This window comes from Myotis daubentonii, chromosome 12, assembly GCF_963259705.1.
Source record: "Myotis daubentonii chromosome 12, mMyoDau2.1, whole genome shotgun sequence".
In the NCBI taxonomy this organism is placed as follows: Eukaryota; Metazoa; Chordata; class Mammalia; order Chiroptera; family Vespertilionidae; genus Myotis; species Myotis daubentonii.
The window spans coordinates 23499666-23520472 of NC_081851.1; the positions used below are offsets into that span (position 1 = coordinate 23499666).

Genomic DNA, 20807 nt, shown 5'->3' on the forward strand with positions numbered 1-20807 from the left:
CTCTGTTAATAAATTTATTGGGGCATGGGTGGTTTTAGGTGTGTACAATTCAGTAATAGATCACTTGTAGGTCAGTTTTTTCTAATTGACTTCTAGTTTTATACAGTTATGATCAGAAAAGATTCTTGATATGATTTCAATCTTCTTAAATTTACTGAGACTGTTTTTGTGCCCTAACATGTGGTCTATCTAGATAATGTTGCACGTCTACTTAAAAAGAATGTATATTCTACTGCTTTAGGGTGAAAATGCTCTGAAGATACCAATTAAATCCATTTGATCTATTGTGTTATTTCAGTCCACTCTTTTTTTTTTTTTAAAGACTAGGTGTGAGGCTGCCCTGTGCAAGGGTGAGGCAGCGCCCAAGTCTTCCCCCCCACCTTCTCCCTCCCCCCACAGCCCCCGCCCATCTCCCTCCCCCCCCAACCCCTGCCCATCTCCCTCCGCCCCCACCCACAGGGACCCCAGCCCAGGAGGAGGTCAGGGCCCAAGTCTCCCCCCCACCTTCTCCCTCCCCCCCCAGCCCCCGCCCATCTCCCTCCCCCCCAGCCCCCACCCATCTCCCTCCACCCCCACCCGCAGGGGCCCCAGCCCAGGGGAGCCAGGGGAGCCTAGGGGAGCCAGGGGAGCATGTCACACGCTAGGGGGAAGGGAACGCTTCACTGATTTGAGTGTCACCCTTGCGCAGGGGCCACCCTAATCTCCTCTGCATCATTCCAGCTTTACTATATGTGCTGCTGCTGCTGCTGCTGCTGCTGCTGCTGCTGCAGAGTCCAGCACCAGGCCACTCTTTGCTTCTTGATTTTCTGTGCGGAAGATCCAGCCATTGATGCCAGTGGGATTGTTCAAATCCCCTACTACGTCCGTATTATTGTTGAACTCTCCATTTATGTACATCAGGATTTGATTTACACATTTACTTGCTCTTATGTTGAAGAAATACATGTTTGCAAGGGTTATATCCTCTTGTTGGATTGCTCTCTTTATCATTCTGTGGTGTCCATTCTTATCGCTCAATATAGCCTTTGTTTTAAAGTCTATTTTGTCAGCTCTAGGTTTACCTCCCCGGCTTATTTTTCATTTGTATTTGCATGAAATACCTTTTGCCATCCCCTTGCTTTTTGTCTGTATATCTTTCATTCTGAGATAGGTCTCTTGTTGACTGCATATATATGGTTCTTGATTTCTTATCGATTCAGCTACCATGTCTTTTAATTGCAGCAGTCAAGCCACTTACATTTAAAGTGATTATTTCTGGATATGTTTTATTCTTTTAACTCTGTTTCCCTTTTATTCCTTCTTGATAGTTCTTATACTAATGATTTGGTGGTAACACACTTCTTTTGCTGTTTCTTGTCTGGGAAGCTCTTTATTTCTCCATCAATTTTAAATGACAGCCTTACTGGGTAAAGTAGTCTTGGTTGAAGGTCCTAGCTTGTCATTATTTTGAATATTTTGTGCCAGTCCCTACTGGCCTGGTATGTTTTTGTAGAGAAATAAGCTGACAGTCTTATGGGAGCTCCCTTGTAGGTAACTGACCGTCTTTATTTTTTTGCTTTTAAGATGTCCTGTCTTTAATCTTTGTCATTGTCATGATGATGTGTCCTGGTGTCAAGCCTTTTTGGGTTCATCTTGTTTGGGACTCTGTGCTTCCTGGACGTGTGTCTCTTCCTTCACCAGGTTAGGGAAGTGTTCGGTCATTATTTCTTTTAATATGGTGTAGTCCCTTAACCTTTCTTTTGTCCTTGTACTCCTATAATGTGGTTGTTGTTAATGTGTCATGTTGTCCCAAAAGTCCCCTAAACATTCCTCATTTTTAAAAGTTCTTTTTTCTTTTTGCTGCTTTTGTCTTCTGTGACCTTGTCTTCCAAATCACTAATTTGATTCTCTCCTTAATCAAATTATTTATTTTCTCTAGTGTATTCTTCATTTCAAAGATTTTACTCTTTATTTCTGACTGGATCTTTTATATGGCTTAAATGTTCTTTTTCATGCCTACTATCAGTTTTCAAGTTCCCACTGATTTCATCCATTCTTCACCTAACTTCAATTAACTATCTGAAATATTGCTTGCCTCACTTTGTTTAGCATTTTTTCTGGATGTGTCCCCTGTTCTTAAATTTGGGGCATGTTTCTTTGCATTTTGGCTGCCTCTGTGTGTTTCTTTCTTTGTATTAAAATCCAGGTCTTGGTAGTGTGGCTTCGTGTAGTAGGAGTCCTGTGGAACCCAGTGGCAATTTCTTCTTGATCATCTGAGTTGAGTGCTCCAGGGATGTCCCGCGTGTGTTATGTGAACCTTCCTGTGGCAGTTGATTCTTGATGGCTGTTGGCCCATTCATGTAGTGATTCGATGCTCAGGCTAGTTGGCTGTGACCACAGTGTACCCTGCCTACAGTGTAGTGTATGAGCTGCTGACAGGTGTTGACCACGTGGAGCGCAATTCATCTCAGCGGGGTCTGGTGCCTGCCTCGATCTCTCTTTGGATCTGCCGCTTCTGAGGCTAATTGTATCCTTCTCTGGTGTGCTCTGAAGCTGGCTATTGGCTTGTTGTTCCTGGGTCTTCCTGGGAGGGACTCTGGTGCTGAACAATGTCAGATGCTTGATGTGACTCTCCCAGGGCAATCTCTTTGCATCTACAAAGCAATTCACAATTTGTGACAGCCTCTGCTGAGGCCCAGTGAGCACAGGAAGGTCCAAGCAGGGCACCAAAGCTGGCTTTGACTAGCATTGAGCCTGGGGGCAGGTCAGCAAAAGCCCCAGAGCACACCATGTTCTGCCTCCCTGTCTGCCTCCATCTGCCGGGTGCCTGTTTGTCTCAGTTAATGAAAGAGTCTCTGGAAGCACTCAAGTTGCATGAGGGAGGTTCTCAGGGAGTCCCCAGGTAGAGGTGAGTGGTGCTCACCAGATGGATGCAGGTTCAAGCTCAGTGTCAGTGTTGGGTCTGAGGCCACTCAGCAAATGTCCCAGGGGATATCAGGTCCAGCTGCCACCCTCTGGGTCCTCACACATCCTTGAGCAGTGTACAGAAGACGCAGACCTGGCATTGTTTGTAGGAGGAGAATGAAAAAGTCAAAAGAGGCTGCTTCCCAGGATTGTGAAGGTGTCTGGAATCTGTAGTCTGAGATCAGCCGTGTGAGCTTAAGGGCTTTGCAGAAGGTCTGTGGATTCTCAAAGGCCAGAGAGCTGCTTCCTGTTGTAGACGACTCATGGATCCCCACAGGGGAGTGAGAGCATGGTGGGATCATGCAAGTGCAATCCAGCCATCACGTAGTGAAAAGTAGAATCCCCTCATGGGTGGCTGATTTCAGCAGATTCATCCCTCCATTTCTGTCCTAAGAGAACTGGAGCTCTCTCCAGACTTCCGACCACATGCATGCTCACTGGCTTCCCGGGCAGCACTGTCCCTGCCTTCTTTCCTCAAGGCTGGGTGAGCCAGGCTGGCTGGAGTGTAGGGAAGGGAAGATAGAGGTCCGTTTGGAGGGTTGAAATGCTGTGAGAACTTTTAAGGCTTAAATTTATTTTCTGTGTGTCTGCTCCCACACTATAACTAAGCAGCCAAAGTGATGCTTAGCTCACTCTCAAGGAAGCACAGTTCTGCCCTGCACCAGTGCCACACATCACCAGAGCAGTGAAGGGAGCTACTGGAGGAAGAAGACAGGGCATTCCTCTCCCAGCAGTGTAACACCCTCACAGGCATGATTCTATCTGGAGAGCTGACCCCTGCTGGAGCACTTAAGGCTTTTAGGCACAGAGTGTAATGATCTGATTTATATTTTTTAAAGATCACTCTGATTTGCATTTTCATTTTTATTAAAAATTACTTCTTTAATTTTTTTTCAATTAGGGATGACATTCAATATTAGTTTCAAGTGTACAAAATAGTGGTTAGACATTTATATAACATATAAAAGCATCTCCTGATAAGTCTAGCATGGGATATCTTTGAAAAGGGTATTAATCCTATTCACAAGGGCTCCACCCTCATAACCTAATCAACCTCAAAAGACCCACCTTTTATTTATTTTTAATCAACCTTATTTGGGTGACATTCATTAATAAAATTGCATAGGTCAGGTGTGCAATTCTATAATGCATCATTTGTATATTGCATTGTGTGCTCACTGGCTTCAGGTAAGTCTCCTTCTATCACCATTTATCCCCCCTATGCCCTCTTCTCCCTCCCCTACCTGTCACCCACCAACCTTACCCCCTACTCCCCACACGCCACCCCCACCTGCCACCCCACACCCCACACACCCAGCCCCCATCTGCCTCACCACATCCCCAATGCACAGCCCCCATCTGCCACCCCCAACTCCCCTCCCGCCAGCTCTCATCCCCCAACACTACACCTCACCCCCACCTCCCACTCTTACCCCCAACCCTACCCCCCACCGCCCCCCCCATCACGCACCCCACACCCCACACCTCCCATCCTCCACCCCCAACTTCCCAGCCCCCACCCTCCACCCCCCTTCCCCTGCTTGTGATTTGACATTTGAAATGATATTTGAGATGTGTCTTGAGAGCACGGGTAGGATTTAGACAGATGAAGAAAGTGAGAATATGCTTCAGGTACAGAGAGTGGACATTCGGCCTGGAGGCAGGAGAGATGAACACTGGACAGACCAGAGCATATGCCCTTCAGATGCCTGTGAGTGAGGGGTCAGGGCAGGGAAACAGAAGACCCTGCATGGAGGGAAAGGGCAGAGGGATAAGGGGACCAACCACAGAGTGGTCAGAGCAGGAGAGACAGCAGCCCCTCCATGGGAAGGCAGGGCAGCAGGGTCAGGGGACCAGGGGAGGGGCCGATGGACAGGTATGAGAGGGAATGCTGCCAAGGGGCAGGGCTGGGGGCAAGGGCTCCACCATGGGGAACAGGGAACTCTCCATGGAGGGGTCTGTTTCTCCTGTTACCTATCTCTACTCCCATGTCCCCCCTTCCCTGGCCCCTCCATGGATGGTGCCCTAACCCCCCTATCTTGCTCAGACTATGTGGGATCCTTTGTCCTCCCTGCTCTGCTACCTCCCTGGATGATGCCCTCTCCCCCCTGCCCTGCCATCTATTTCAGGACCTGTGCTAAAATCCTTGCTGTCTCAAATTAGGCTTCCCTATCCCCCCAGCCTCTCCTCTCCATGGAGGGTTCCCTGTTCCCTCTCATGCATGCCCTGTCCCTCCATGAAGGATTCTGTCTCCTCCATGCCCTTCTCCCTCAAACCGGGGCTCCCTTTCTCCACTGCTTGCCCCCTCAAAGTGAGGTTCTCTGTCCCCCTGCCGTGCCCCCTCCATGAAGGAAACCTTCCTCCCTGACCCTCCCCCTCAAAGTGGGGTTCTCTACACCCCTGCCATGCCCCATCCATGGAGGGTACCTTCTCCTCCCTGCCCCTCCCCATAAAGTTGGGATCCCTGTCCCCCTGCCCAGCTCCCTCAATGGATAGTTCTGTCTCCTCTGTGCCCTGCTCTCTCAAAGTGAGGTTCCCTTTCCTCCTGCACTACCCTCTGCATGGGGATTACCTGTACAACTGCCCTGCCCCCTCCCCATAGAGGGTTCCTGGTCTCCCCTCTCCTCCCTGCCCTGCCCCCTATAATTGGTGTTCCCTTCCTTCCTGTCCTCCCCACTGCATGGAGGGTTTCCTGTACCCACTATTCCATCCCTGCAAGTGCAGTTCCTGTCCCCCAGCTCTAACTCCTTTTTGAAGGTTTCCCTGTCCCCCTGACCTGCCCCCTCCATGAAGGTGTCCCTGTCTCCTGCCCTCTACCCTCTATGAAGAGTCCCCTCTACTCCCTGCCCTGTCCCCTCCATGGAGTGTGCCCTCTCCCCCCTGCCCTGTCCCATCCATGGAGGGTTTCCTGTTCCTCTGCTCTGCCGCCTCCAAGGAGGGTCCCCTCTACTCCCTGTCTGGCCCATCCCTGTTGGGTTCCCTGGCCAGCCCCCCCCCCACCTCGAGCCCTGCCCCCTCCATGGAGGGTTCCCTGCCCCACCTGTTCTGTAGCCTCCATGGAGGTTTCCCTGTCACCACTGCCCTGCCCCCTCCCTGGAGGGTCCCCTCTCCTCCGTGCCCAGTCCACTCCAAGGAATATGCCCTCTCCCCCCTGCCCTGTCCCATCCACGGAGGGTTCCCTTTTCCTCTGCTCTGCCCACTCCATGGAGGGTGCCTTCTCCTCCCTGCCTTGTCCTCTCCAAGGAGAGTCCCCTCTCCTCTCTGCCCAGTCCACTCCATGAAGGTCCCTACTTTCCCTGCCCTCCCTCCTCCATGGAGAGTCCCCTCTCCTCTCTGACAAGCCAATCCTTGGAGGGTCCCATGTTGCCAGTCCCCACTGCCCTGCCCCATCAATGGAGAGTTCCCTGTTCCCCAAACCCCCTGCCCTTCCCACTCCATATAGAGCACCCATTCCCACTATCCTTCCCTTCCTTGGAGGGTCCCTTCTCCTCCCTGCCCTGTTACCTCCACGGAGGGTCCCATCTCCTCTTTAGCTATAACCTCCATGGAGGGTCTCCTCACTCTCTGTCCTCTTCCCTCCATGGTGGGTCCCCTGCTCCACTGCCCTGTCTCCTGCATGAAGGGTCCCCACTTCCCCTGCCCTCCCTTCTTCATGCAGTGTCCCCTCTCCTCCCTGCCCAGCCCATCCTTAGAGGGTTCCCTGTATCCCTTCCCCATAGCCCTGCCCCCTCCATGGAGGGTCCCCTATTCTCCCTTCCCTGTCCCCTACGCTCCCCGCTCCATGGAGGGTACCTTCTCCTCCTTGACCCATCTCCTCCATGGAGGTTCCCATCTCCTCCCTGCCCTTCCTCTCCCTGGAAGGATCCTTCTCCTCCCTGATCTGTCCCCTTTATTGAGGGTCCCTTCTCCTCCATGGCATGTCCCCTCCATGGAATGTCCCCTCTCCTCCCTGCCCTGTCCCCTCCATGGAGGGGTCCCCTCTCCTCCCTGTCTGGCCCATCACTGTAGGTTTCCCTTTCCCCGTCTCTGCCCTCTCCTCCCTGCCCTGTACCCTCCATGGAGGGATCCTTCTCCTCCCTGACCCATGCCCTCCGTGGAGGGTCCCTACTCCTCCCTACCTGTCCCCTCCATGGAGGGTTCCCATAACCCTACTGTCCCCCTGCATGGAGAGTACCTTCTCCTCCGTGACCCGTCCCCTCCATGGAGGTTCCCATCTCCTCCCTGTCTTGTCCCCTCCATGGAGGGTCCTCTCTCCTCCCTGTCTGTCCCCTCCATGGAGAGTTCCCATCACCCTAACAGTCCCCCCTGCATGGAGGGTCCCAACTCCTCCCTGCCCTTCTCCATCATGGAGGGTCCCCTCTCCCCCCTGCCCTTCCCCTCCATGGAGGTATCCTTCTCCTCCCTGACCCATCCCCTCTATTGAGGGTCCCCGCTCCTCCTTGCCTGTTCCCTCCATGGAGGGACCCCTCTACTGCCTACGTGTCCCGGAAAGGAGGGTCCCCTCTTCTCCTGGCCCATCACCTCCATGGAGTTTCCCCTCACACCCATGCCTGTCCCCTCCATGGAAGGTTCCCTGTCCCCACTGCCCTGCACCCTCCATGGAAGGTCCCTTCTTCTCCCTACCCTTGCCGCCTCAATGGAGAGTCCCATCTCCTCCCTGCCCTCACCCCTCCATGGAGGGTCCACTCTCCTCTCTACCTGTCCCTTCCATGGAAGGTTCCCCACTGCCCTGCCCCCTCCATGGAGGGTCCCATTTCGTCCCTGCCCTTTACCCTCCATGGAGGATCCCCACTCCTCCCTGCCTGACACCTCCATGGAGGGTCCCCTCTCCTCCCTGCCTGTCCCGTCCATGGACGGTCCCCCTTCTCCCTGCCTGTCCCCTCAATGGAGGGTTCCCTTTCCCCATGGCCCTGTCCCCTCCATGGAGGGTCCCCTCTCCTCCCTGCCTGTCCCTCCATGGAGGATTCCCTGTCCCCACTGCCCTGCATCCTCCATGGAAGGTCCCTTCTTCTCCCTACCCTCTCCCCTCCATGGAGGGTCCACTCTCCTCCCTACCTGTCCCTTCCATGGAAGGTTGCCCACTGCCCTGCACCCTCCATGGAGGGTCCCATTTCGTCCCTGCCCTTTACCCTCCATGGAGGATCCCCACTCCTCCCTGCCTGACACCTCCATGGAGGGTCCCCTCTCCTCCCTGCCTGTCCCGTCCATGGAGGGTCCCCCTTCTCCCTGCCTGTCCCCTCAATGGAGGGTTCCCTTTCCCCATGGCCCTGTCCCCTCCATGGAGGGTCCCCTCTCCTCCCTGCCTGTCCCTCCATGGAGGATTCCCTGTCCCCACTGCCCTGCATCCTCCATGGAAGGTCCCTTCTTCTCCCTACCCTCTCCCCTCCATGGAGGGTCCACTCTCCTCCCTACCTGTCCCTTCCATGGAAGGTTGCCCACTGCCCTGCACCCTCCATGGAGGGTCCCATTTCATCCCTGCCCTTTACCCTCCATGGAGGATCCCCACTCCTCCCTGCCTGACACCTCCATGGAGGGTCGGCCTCCTCCCTGCCTGTCCCCTCAATGGAGGGTTCCCTTTCCCCATGGCCCTGCACCCTCCAAGGAGGGTCGCCTTTCGTCCCTACCCTGTACCCTCCATGGAGGATTCCCTTTGCTCCTGGCCTTGTCCCCTCCATGGAGGGTCCCCTCTCCTCCCTGCCTGTCCCTCCATGGAGGGTTCCCTGTCCCCACTGCCCTGCATCCTCCATGGAAGGTCCCTTCTTCTCCCTACCCTCTCCCCTCCATGGAGGGTCCCCTCTCCTCCCTTCCTTTCCCCTCAATGGAGGGTTCTCTCTCCCCCCTTCCTGTCCCCTCCATGGAGGGTCCCCTCTCCTCCCTGCCCTCTCCCCTCCATTGAGGGTCTCCTCTCCTCCCTACCTGTCCCCTACATGGAGGGTCCCTTTCCTCCATGCCCTCTCCCCTCCATGGAGGGTCCCTTCTCCTCCCTTCCTTTCCCCTCCATGGAGGGTCCTCTCTCCTCCCTGCCCTGCCCTCTCCATGGAGGTTTCACTGCCTCTCCTACCCTGCCCCCTCCATGGAAGGACCCCTTTCCCCTGCCCTGCCCCATCCATGCAGGGTCTTCTGTTTCCCTGCCTGTTCCCATCACTCACAGGCTCTGCGAGGCATGTGCTCTGGTCCCCAGTGTTCATCTGTCCTGCCTCCAGGCCGTGTCCACTGTCTGCACATGAAGCACTTCTCACTGTCTTCATCTGCCCAAATCCTCCCGGGCTCTCAGGATACATGTCAAATATCATTTCAAATGTCAAATCACCAAGTGATCTTTAAAAAATATAAATCAGATCCCCCTATTCTCGTGCCTAAAAGCCTTCCTGCTGTGACAGCAATTTCAACCCACGCTAGGGCCCTCTATGTCCCCCCTGACCCCCCGCTCTCTGCTGTTCCCATCCAGCCTGGCTGTCCTTGCCCTGGGGCACTGCCTCTCCTTTTGGGGTGGCTTCCCCAGGTCTCCATGGCGCCAGCTCTGTCTCAACAGCCATGTCTCAGTTTAAACATTTTGGGGAGCCCTTTCCTGAGCCTGCTAGGGAGTCACTCTGCTCTGAAGCCCCCATGTATCCAGCCCTATGGTATATCACCTGGCAGTAGGTCACAATACTAACAGAGGTCAGAATGGTAAGACAGGTCATAGAGGTAACCTAGCCACCATGCCAGGCCAGCCATGTGGGCCAACCTCTCAAGTTTTCTGGTGGTGGTGGTGTTAAAAATCAGTGAATAAACATTTATTGACCCCAACATACCAAAGGCCCTCTACAGAAACCACAGGAGGTGTGGCTCTCCTGGGTCCTGGCCCTCAGTAACTAGGTGTTCTTCAAAGTGAAAACTGGGTGGGAGGGTGGGTCAGAGAAGCCAGGGAGGGACTCCACTTGAGTTGCTGTCTTTGAGGCTGGAGGAAGGGATCAAAGGCCAAGATTTTGGGGAGCCCCAGGAAGCTGGGAGTGGCTTTGGCAGGGACACAGAAGGGAACTGTGCCATAAGGAATGGATTCTGCACCTCCCCATGTGCAGGACCCTGAGGCCTCCTGGGAGGAGGGCAACCCAATGAACCACCTCAGGTTTCTGATCCACAGCACCTGGGATCCCACACTTTGTCCTGTGAACCACTGCATTTAAGGTCATAGGTCAGGGCACCAATAGAAATCTTTTGTGTCCCTGTGGCTCCCTAGTCATATAAGCTAAGTCTATTTTCTTCATGGCTCTTCCTATCTTCTGAAATAAAGTGTGGCCTTGGTTCTTGTTCACCTGTCTGTCTCTCAGGCCCACTCAGCACCTGAAAGGTGACCTGTGAAGGCCACGCCCCCAAGACCCAGGTTGACAGCACACACTTGCTGAATGATTTCCTGAGCAAAGAGCTCTTTTCGGATTTCATATATTTTTTATTTGTAATAAACCTGATTCATTGACATGTACATACATATGATATCTTCATCTTCTTTAGGACATCCCACATAGATTCATGAATTTTTAAAATATCTTAATTTTTTGGTCAAAACCTGCGTCTCAATTTCTTGTTCAGAAATGCAGTAGCTGCTTTGTGACCTGCCTCGGGGAGGAGAGGGTTCTGACTGCAGACCAGGTTCACGCCAGGATGTTGCTCCTGTTCCTGGTCCTTCACAGGCCAGTCCTTTGGCCTCTAGTGGCCAGTTGACCCATGATGCGCCCTTACACCTCATCTCCTATTACGGTTACGGACAGCAATAGGGACACAGAAGAGACTCTCATTCAGAACAATTGGAGCATAGAAAATGTTTACAGATCTGCTTCCGAATAAATGAATGAATGTCACACTGGGCTCAACGTTTAGACAGGTGCAGCTACAGAGAGAATCCAGACACCACTCAGCTGCTCTGTAGACATGGGAGCATCCTACGAATGACACTTGCCATGACACCTGTCTTGTTGACAAGAATTATGCAGACGGCTTCAGGGGTTATACAAAACTTTATATAAATCAAAAAAATCTTTAGCCAGTACCAGTTTGGCTCAGTGGATAGAGCGTCAGCCTGCAGACTCAAGGGTCCCAGGTTCGATTCCGGTCAAGGGCATGTACCTTGGTTGTGGGCACATCCCCAGTGGGGGGCGTGCAGGAGGCAGCTGGTTGATGTTTCTCTCTCATGGATGTTTCTAACTCTCTATCCCTCTCCCTTCCTCTCTGTAGAAAATCAATAAAACTTATTTTTGTAAAAATTCTTTAGAAAAAAATCTTTAGTTGTTGTTTTTTTAAAATGAATTACTGAATCTTCTGAAACTTATTTTTGCTTTTGCAAAAGTTCAAAAAATTCCACATTCTTTTTATAGTTTCTTCCTTCGTTGATTTTTTTTTCTCCAATACTGGAAAAAGATAAAAAAATAAAGGCATGTTGAAAGAAGAACATAAAAAATTCTCCGTAATTTCACATCCCACAGTTAGATAATAGTATGATCTTTTCCCTTTGTTTCTTTGTGTTTTTTTTCTTTTTATATAGGTATGTATATGTATGCACAGTATAAAGTTGCCAAATTTGGAATTATATATTCAAATGTGTATGCACATATATTTATAAAAATATATGTACACATACTTTTTGCTTCCCCTTGTTCTTAAAATTATACCATAAACCTTCCCGCATATTCTAAGAGAGTCCTATCTTAATGGCTTTGTAATATTCCAGCATATGTTTAAATCACAATTCAGATAACCAAAATTCTATCACTGGTCATTTAAGTTTTTCCCACTTGTTCAGTGTTATGAATAATAAAAAGAATCAGCACTTTCTAAAACTTTTTCTGTTTTTTGAATTAAAGAAAACTAATTTTAAAATCACTAGAAAATCCTTTGAGAATAGAAATGTTTTATTTTGCACTTTGCAGTAGAGTAGCCAGTAGCCGCATATGGCTATTGAGCTCTTGAGAGGTGGTTAGTGCAACTTAGGAGCGTGATTTCACCTTTTACTTCATTTTAAATTAGCCACATGTGGGTAATGACTCCCTTATTGGTCAAAGCAGAACTTGAGAGCGCCGAATCCTAACCACTAGACCTCCAGGGACTGTGGTACATAGAATGAACAACATAAACTGATGAACAAAAACAGATCCAGAGACAGAGAAACATCTATCAGACCATCAAACTCTAAAGGGAAGGTAGGGGAGGGTGGAGGTAAGAGGGGGAGATCCACCAAAGGACTTATTTGCATGCATATAGGCCTAACCACTGGACATAGACAACAGGCGGGTGAGGGCATGAGTGGGGAGGGTGCGGAGGGTAATGTGGGGATAAGGACACATATGCAATAACTTAATCAATAAAGAAATTTTAGAAAAACAGACAAACAACAAAGCAGAACTTGAAACTTGGGAGCTCAGTGCACTGCTTTGAGAATCTGCTTGTATGCAGGAATGCCCCCATCTTGTGGCCTCTTAGAATATTGCTTCTGAAATTTTGGGAACTAAGGTGTATTAGCAAGTATGAGCAAGTATTTTTTCTTGTAACTTCAGAATGTTCATAAACCATAAATGTCACCTGGTAGATTATATAAATTATCTGGAAGTTTTAAGACTGGCATGGCTAAAAGACAGTCAGCACACAGGGCAAATGAATTGCAGGGGACAGTAAATATTTAGAAAAACACTAAGAATAGACTCACTCTTTTGATTGGGACACAGGGAGGATTTTAAACAGAGGGGCCTTGTTATCTCCCAAGTCCAACAATATTACTATGTGCAGATAAGGCTTCGTATGGTTATTCCTAGAATTTGTACAATTCGGAAATGATCACTTTTAGGCATCAAGGATATCTTTTTCCAAGAATGGCGAAATGTGAAGAGTTCCTGGAAGTTATTGCATCCTTGAAATAGCCTTGAAACATATTGTATTGGAGATTTATCCCTAAAGCACACCCCTTTGGGGAATGTTAACCAAATATCCAGGATGCTACTTTAGTCTTTTTTTTTTTTTTTTGGAACTTCGAAAGATCAGATTTAATGCTGGGGTCCAACCCCAGCAGGTCCAGGGGTCCCCAAAGGTGTGGACGGAGTTGGTGAAGAAGGAATGACACATAGGCAGCGTTCAGGTGATCATCATAGCCAGGTTCGGTAGCTAGGTTCTCTTGCCATGTTCTCTCGCTAGGTTCTCCAGCCAGGTTCAGTCTCCAGGTTCTGTCCAGGTTCTCTAGCCATGTTCTCTTGCTAGGTTCTTCAGCCAGGTTCTATAGCCAGCATCTCCAGCCAAGTTCTGTCTAGGATCTCCAGCCAATTCCTGTAGCCGGGTTCTGTCCAGGATCTTTTGCCATGTTCTCTCACTAGGTTCTGTCTCTAGGTTCTGTCTACTTTAATCTTTAGGGCTCATTCTAAGCTTAGCAGAAGAAATGGGAAAAGGGCAATAAAATGAGGTCCAATGTACTTTGTGAAAAAAGGCAGAATGGCCAAACCTCAAATCCCCTGCAACAAATGAGGTAAATTATCAAGCATTGGAAAGCTAATCCCATAGCTAGTTACTGGAATTTATTGAGCCATATGTAAGTAATGAGCAGCAACTATCTTGTGATCTGTAATTATTGGGAACAATCAAGTTTTTATAAGGAAGCTCAGTTTTTGTTTGGTTTCAGTGTCTCACATTGGCCTTGGAACAGTTCCCTGTTGCATTAGAAGAACTAATACATCTATTGTGTTTCAATAAAAGCTATTGGCTGTTATTTATTTTTCTTTTAGGATAAGTTAGTCATAAATGACTATGGTGGGCGCACTGGGGCTGTGGTCTCTTCTCCACATCCCGCAGGGTGGGGAGACTTGAGCCGGTTCAAGCAAGTTAGGAGGCTCTTTCGGGTTTAAAGAATAATGAAAGACAGACATAAAATAGATTAAAAGCTTGGGCTGGGTGTGGTTTCTGACCTCTGATTCCAGGGACAGACAGAGAGAGTCTGCCCTCTGGAGGGAAAGGCACAGAGAGAGCCAGCTCTGAAAGCTGTTTATTATATACTCCAATTACAGGAAGTTACATCACATCTGGGTGGGCCTGAGACATCATGAGATCCATCCCCTTAACACTGGGCAGGAGAGTCAGACTGAGTGACATCCAATCTTTTGACTGATCCCGCCCTCAGGGCATGGCTCTGACCTTGCCCTGAGTCCCAGCTGATGTCAATTAAGCCAAGTGTATTCTAAGGGCCCTTAAAAAATAAGTGATTTTCTGATAAGTCATCAGAACCCAATGATTAACATCAATTTTTTATTTTTATTTTTTGGTGGTATGTGCAGATTTGGTCTGCATTTACACCATTCACATTTCTCTTGTCAACAAATAAAAATAAATACTTCCATAGACATGTTGCCTTCCTTTTTTATGAAAAGTTATATTTATGGTACAGAAAACATTTAATAGATGTAGAATAAACAGTGTACAATAAACAGTGATCATATCTTGCCCTCTTTCTTTATATTTTCATTTTTTAAGAAATAAGGAAACACTAGGGCTGGGTAGCTCAGTTGGTTGGAGCATCGTCCCATACACCAAAAGTTTCAGGTTTGATTCCCAGTCAGGGCACATACCTAGGTTGCTGGTTCAATCCCCAATCATGGTACATACAGAAGGCAGCATTCAATGTTTCTCTCTCACATAGATGTTTCTCTCTCTCCCTCTGACTCTCTTTCTCTTTCACTCTTAAATCAATAAAACTATCAGGTGAGGATTAAAAGAAAAAGAAAAAACATAATCCTTATCTAATAAAAGAGAAACATGGTAATTGGCATATGACCGCTACCCTTCCCATTGGCTAATCAGGGGCAATATGCAAATTAACTGTCAGCCAAGATGGCGGCCGGCAACCAGGAAGCTTAAACTGAACATGAGGCTTGCTTGCTTCAGTGTCGGAGGACTGCAACATTCCCCGCCTGCCTTGCTGGCCTCTCAGCCTGCAGTTTAAGAAACATAGTAACAAATAGAAGCTAAAAAAACACACCCAGAAACCAGCTTTCAGGGAGCTGGGATCTCAGAGCTGGAGTTGATACAGAGTTTCGATTGTAGAACTGAAACAAACCAGATACCTGCTTTCAGAAGCGAAGCCTCAGAGCTGGAGCCAGGCTAAAGCTGGCCCAGAATAAAAAAAATAAAAAAAGAATAAAAGGAGCAGTTGGGAGCTTCAGTCACAGCCTGAAAACAGCCCTCAGCCCCTCACCCAGACTGGCCAGGCACCCCAGTGGAGACCCCCACCCCGAAGGGTGTGTGACCAGCTGCAAAGAGCCATCATCCCCTCACCCAGGCTGGCCAGGCACCCCAGTGGGGACCCCCACCCTGATCCGGGACACCCTTCACGGCAAACCACCCAGCCCCCCCCCATGCACCAGGCCTCTATCCTATATAGTAAAAGGGTACTATGCCTCCCAGCACCGGGATCAGTGGAGCCGCGAGGCCTCCCGGCACCGGGATCAGCGTGACAGGGGGCAGCGCCCCAACCCCCTGATCGGTCCTGCTCTGTGTGTGACAGGAGGCAGTGCCCCAACTCCCCTATCGGCCCTACTCTGTGAGTGACAGGGGGGAGCTCCTCAATCCCCTGATGGGCCCTGCTCTGTGCATGACAGGGTACGGAGCCCCAACCCCCCTGATGGGCCCTGCTCTGTGCGTGACAGTGGGCAGTGCCCCAACTCCCCTATCGGCCCTACTCTGTGAGTGACGGGGGAGCTCCCCAACCCCCTGATCGACCCTGCTCTGTGCGTGACAGGGGGGAGCTCCCCAACCCCCTGATTGGCCCTGCTCTGTGTGTGACAGGGGGCAGTGCCCCAACCCCCTGATTGGCCATGCTCTGAGCGTGACAGGGGGTGAGGCTGTAACCTCCCCATCGACCCTGCCTTGAGTGTGACAGGGGGCAGTGCCCCAATCCGCCAATCAGCCATACCCTGAGCCCGACCAGGGGCTGCACCTAGGGATTAGGCCTGCCCTCTTCCACCGGGGAGCAGGCCTAAGCCAGCAGGTCGTTATCTCCCGAGGGGTCCCAGACTTCGAGAGGGCACAGGCCAGGCTGAGGGACCCTCCCTCTCCCCCGCTGAGTGCACAAATTTTTGTGCACCGGGCCTCTAGTAAAATAATAAAGAAATATTAGCCATTGTAATTGGGCAAGAAGAAGAAATAAAAGGCATCCAAATTGGAATAGAGGAAGTAAAACTGTCCTTATTTGCAGACGACATGATATTATACATACAAAACCTTAGAGACTCCATCAAAAAGCTACTAGACTTAATACACGAATTTGGCAATGTAGCAGGATACAAAATTAACCCCAAGAAATCTGTGGCATTTCTATACACCAATAGTGAACTTTCTGAAAGAGAGATTATAAAAACAATCCCGTTTACCATCGCACCAAAAAAATTAAGCTACCTAGGAATAAACTTAAAGAGGTAAAAGACCTCTACTCAGAAAACTACAGGACATTGAAAAAAGAGATAGAGGAAGACATAAACAGATGGAAGAACATACCGTGTTCATGGATTGGTAGAATCAACATCATTAAAATGTCCATACTACCCAAAGCAATCTATAAATTCAACGCACTTCCCATTAAAATACCAATGGCATACTTCATAGATCTAGAACGAACTCTCCAAAAATTCATCTGGAATAAAAAAAGACCCCGAATAGCTGCAGCAATCCTGAAAAAGAACAAAGAAGGTGGGATCTCAATACCAGATATCAAGTTGTATTACAAAGCCACTGTTCGCAAAACTGCCTGGTACTGGCACAAGAATAGGCATATAGATCAATGGAATAGAATAGAGAGCCCAGAAATTGGCCCGAACCAATATGCTCAATTAATATTTGACAAAGGAGGGAAGAACATACAATGCAGTCAAGATAGTCTCTTCAATAAATGGTGTTGGGAAAATTGGACAGATATATGCAAGAAAATGAAACTAGACCACCAACTTACACCATACACAAAAATGAACTCAAAATGGATAAAGGACTTAAATGTGCGACAGGAAACCATAAAAATTCTAGAAGAATCCAAAGGCAACAAAATCTCAGACATATGCCGAAGCAATTTCTTCACTGATACAGCTCCTAGGGCATTTGAAACTAAAGAGAAAATGAACAAATGGGACTATGTCAAAATATAAAGCTTCTGCTTAGCAAAAGAAACCATCAACAAAACAAGGAGAAAACCCACTGCGTGGGAAAACATATTTGCCAATGTCATATCTGATAAGGGCCTAATCTCCAAAATTTATAGGGAACTCATACAACTTAACAAAAGGAAGGTAAACAATCCAACCAAAAATGGGCAAAGGACCTAAATAGACACCTTTCAAAAGAGGACATCCAGAAAGCCAAGAGACATATGAAAACATGCTCAAAGTCACTAATCATCCGAGAGATGCAAATCAAAACAGCAATGAGGTACCATCTCACACCTGTCAGACTCGCTATCATCAACAAATCAACAAACGACAAGTGCTGGAGAGGATGTGGAGAAAAAGGAACACTCGTGCACTGCTGGGGGGAATGCAGAATGGTGCAGCCACTATGGAAGACAGTATGGAGTTTCCTCAAAAAACTGAAAATGGAACTCCCATTTGACCCTGTGATCCCACTTCTAGGAATATATCCCAAGAAACCAGAAACACCAATCAGAAAGGATATATGCACCCCTATGTTCATAGCAGCACAATTCACCATAGCTAAGATCTGGAAACAGCCTAAGTGCCCATCAGTAGATGAATGGATTAGAAAACTGTGGTACATCTACACGATGGAATACTATGCTGCTGTAAAAAGGAAGGAACTCTTACCATTTGCAACGGCATGGATGGAACTGGAGAGCATTATGCTAAGTGAAATAAGCCAGTCAATGAAGGAAAAATACCACATGATCTCACTCATTCATGGATAATAGAGACCATTATAAACTTTTGAACAATAATAGATACAGAGGCAGAGCTGCCTCAAACAGATTGTCAAACTGCAGCGGGAAGGCCGGGGAGGGTTGGGGGGCAGGAGGTAGGGGGGTAAGAGATCAACCAAAGGACTTGTATGCATGCATAGAAGCATAACCAATGGACATAAGACACTGGGGGATAGGGGAGGCTAGGGGACTGTCTAGGCCGGGGGGGGGGGGGGGGAATGGACACATATGTAATACCCTGTGTAATACTTTAAGCAATTAAAAAAAAGAATAAGGAGTGTGTTATAAAAGTTATATGCTTTGGTTTAGAAAATGAGAAAAATTGTGTGGATCCAAAACTTTACCAATTTTATCCATTTTTAAATAAACTACAGATATTCAAACCAATAAAAATAAAATTTACTTATTAAGAAAGAAAGAAAGAAAGAAAGAAAGAAAGAAAGAAAGAAAGAAAGAAAGAAAGAAAGAAAGAAAGAAAGAAAGAAAGGGTATGTGATCAAGACAGGGATAAAGGGAAAGGATTATAAATCTTCGTGGTCGGAAAAAAGGGAGAGGCAAGTTAGGGAGGAGAGGGTGGGTGCATTAAATGCAGCATTTCATGACGTTAGACCAAGCAGAGCTGGCCACTGGAGGCTTGTCTTTGACCTCGACATGCTTCTTTCTGCTCCAAAAGGCACTCTTTCGTTGTTCCGTCGCTAAATTGTCATCCCGGATAACCAAGGGAGGAAGGATAAAAACACAGAAAACAGCAAGTAAATGAACTGAATAATGGACAAATGACGCTACATTCGCCAAATGTACTTGGAAAATCAGAATCCAGCCCAGCCCGGGAGAGATGGCAACATTCCCCCCGGCACAACCAGCCCGGTAAACCCTTTCTGCTCGGACTCCAGTCAAGTGTTGGAGTGGCAGCTGGAGCCAGGGCTCCATGTAGCACGAGAGGAGCATTCTGTACGGCTCAAGGAGTCGATGTCTTAGACTGCTTCTCCATTTCCACGGGTTACATTATTAAGCAAGGGTGTTTATTGATGTAGGGGGCAGCTTTCCTTACTCATCGCTTTTTTGTCCAATGTGTTTTTATATTGATTTTAAGAGAGGGGGAGGGAGAGGGAGATAGAAACATCAATGACGAGAAAGATGGATCGGCTGTCTTCTGCACGCCCATACTAGTGTGCCCTGACCGGGAATCAGAAGGTGATCTCCTGGTTCATGGGACGATGCTCACCCAACTGAGCCACACCAGCTGCACTTACTCATCCATTTTAATGACAGGCTCCCTGACATCCTGTCTCACACACAACTAAATCCTGCTCCTCTCCAAACACTTAGTGGCATGTTTCTGGCCTGCTGCATGCAGTGAAACAGTCCACCTGGACTCCTCAGTCATAATACTTCTTTTTAAAAAGTCCTCACGGGAGGATTTTTTCCCATTGGTCTTTAGAGAGAGAGTGGATGGGAGGACGTAGGTGGAGGGAGGGAGAGAGCAAGAGAGGGAAACATCGATGGGAGAGAGATACATCCACTGGTTGCCTCTCTCACAAACCCCAACCGCGGCCAGGATCAACCCTGCAACCGAGGTATGTGCGCTTGACTGGAAATCTAAGTTGCGCCCCTTCGGTCCTTCGATGCTCTAACCACTGAGACAAAGGGGCAGGCTCACTAAGAATTCTGGTACCTCTCACAGCCTCTTATGGCAGGATGACTTTGCACATAATGAAAATACCTACCTCTATATCATACCAAAACATCCTCAAACTCAAGCATTATTCCAGTGTAGATCGCGCCGCATCCTCTCCTCCTGGTTTAACCCTCACAGCCTTTAAGTTCTAGTCTTATGAGAGCAGACAATTGGTCTAGTGACTTCCTCAACACGTCAATCCATGAACAGAAGGGATTTATTTCTCCAGTTCTGATGGAGGATTCCAGTGCACAGCTGCACCTCTGCTATTTCTTCCCCCACAGCGCCACCTGCTGACACAGCTCACACCACAAAGAAGGGACCCACTCCTCAGTGCTGGGGCCCCAAGTTGGTTGAGCATCTTCAGGGACCAAAGCAGCTTGAAGGGCAGGCAGTGCTCACAGCGGTTCAGAGTTCGGGCCCCGGAACCTGTCAGACGCGGGATCGGGTCCCAGCTCCAACACTAATTTTCTGGGCCAGTGCTGACCCTGGTCAAGCATTCCTGAGCTCCCCTCCCAGCTCTGAACGGGGGACAGGAATGGAGCCGACATCCCACGGCAGCTAGAACTCAAGGAGACGGACAAAGTGGGTCAACTACCGAAAGGCTGCTGAGCCCAGAAAGCCCCCTCGCACGGCTGCTTTTACTAACTGCAGCCCCTGACCTGCTCACTCACGGAACCAAACCACAGCGGGGGTCTGTCAAGCAGTTTTTTCTCAGAAGGTTTTGCTAACTCAATTGGGCTGATTATAGCTCATTCATCAACTTAGCCAATCACACCAGTGGACGTGATACATGTCCAAAAGTGTGAGGAGCCAGTATGAAAACCCGAGGCCACAGAACCCTCTGGAGAAAACCAATGCTAACAAGGCAGTAAGCTTCATGATCATTTACCTGCACATGAGCGTTTCCCCTACTTCACCTCCTGTGAGACCAGGAAGGCAAGCAGCAGCCCCCAGACAGTGTGCCCGCGTGCGCACACTTCATTTCTGCATCTCGAGTGACACAGCAGGACTTGCAGTGGTGACTGCGACCCGGAACGGCCGGTGCACCCGTCACACTCACAGGGCGCCTTGTCACGGCCCCGGGTCCTGTCAGGCCCTGTCACCCCAGCCCCTGAGAGCCCACGAGTCTCGGGCCTGGCCCCGACTTCAGAACGTCCTAGTGTCCTTCATCAAATTGTTAACTTCCTCAGGGGGAATGTTTGGCAGGTTTATAGGCAAATAATCAATAAAATGATATTTCAAAGTGAAGGTGAAAAC

At 49.0% G+C, this 20807-nt stretch overlaps 2 non-coding genes across 2 annotated transcripts; both read right to left on the reverse strand.

Annotated features, from left to right (window-relative positions):
* Nucleotides 1-643: 643 nt before the first annotated feature.
* On the reverse strand, nucleotides 644-747 carry LOC132214020 (U6 spliceosomal RNA). The gene has a single exon (XR_009448125.1). It is a non-coding gene; the product is annotated as a U6 spliceosomal RNA (small nuclear RNA).
* Nucleotides 748-3525: 2778 nt separating this feature from the next.
* Nucleotides 3526-3728, reverse strand: LOC132214049 (small nucleolar RNA SNORA74). Its single transcript, XR_009448148.1, has one exon. It is a non-coding gene; the product is annotated as a small nucleolar RNA SNORA74 (small nucleolar RNA).
* Between the last annotated feature and the right edge of the window lie 17079 nt (nucleotides 3729-20807).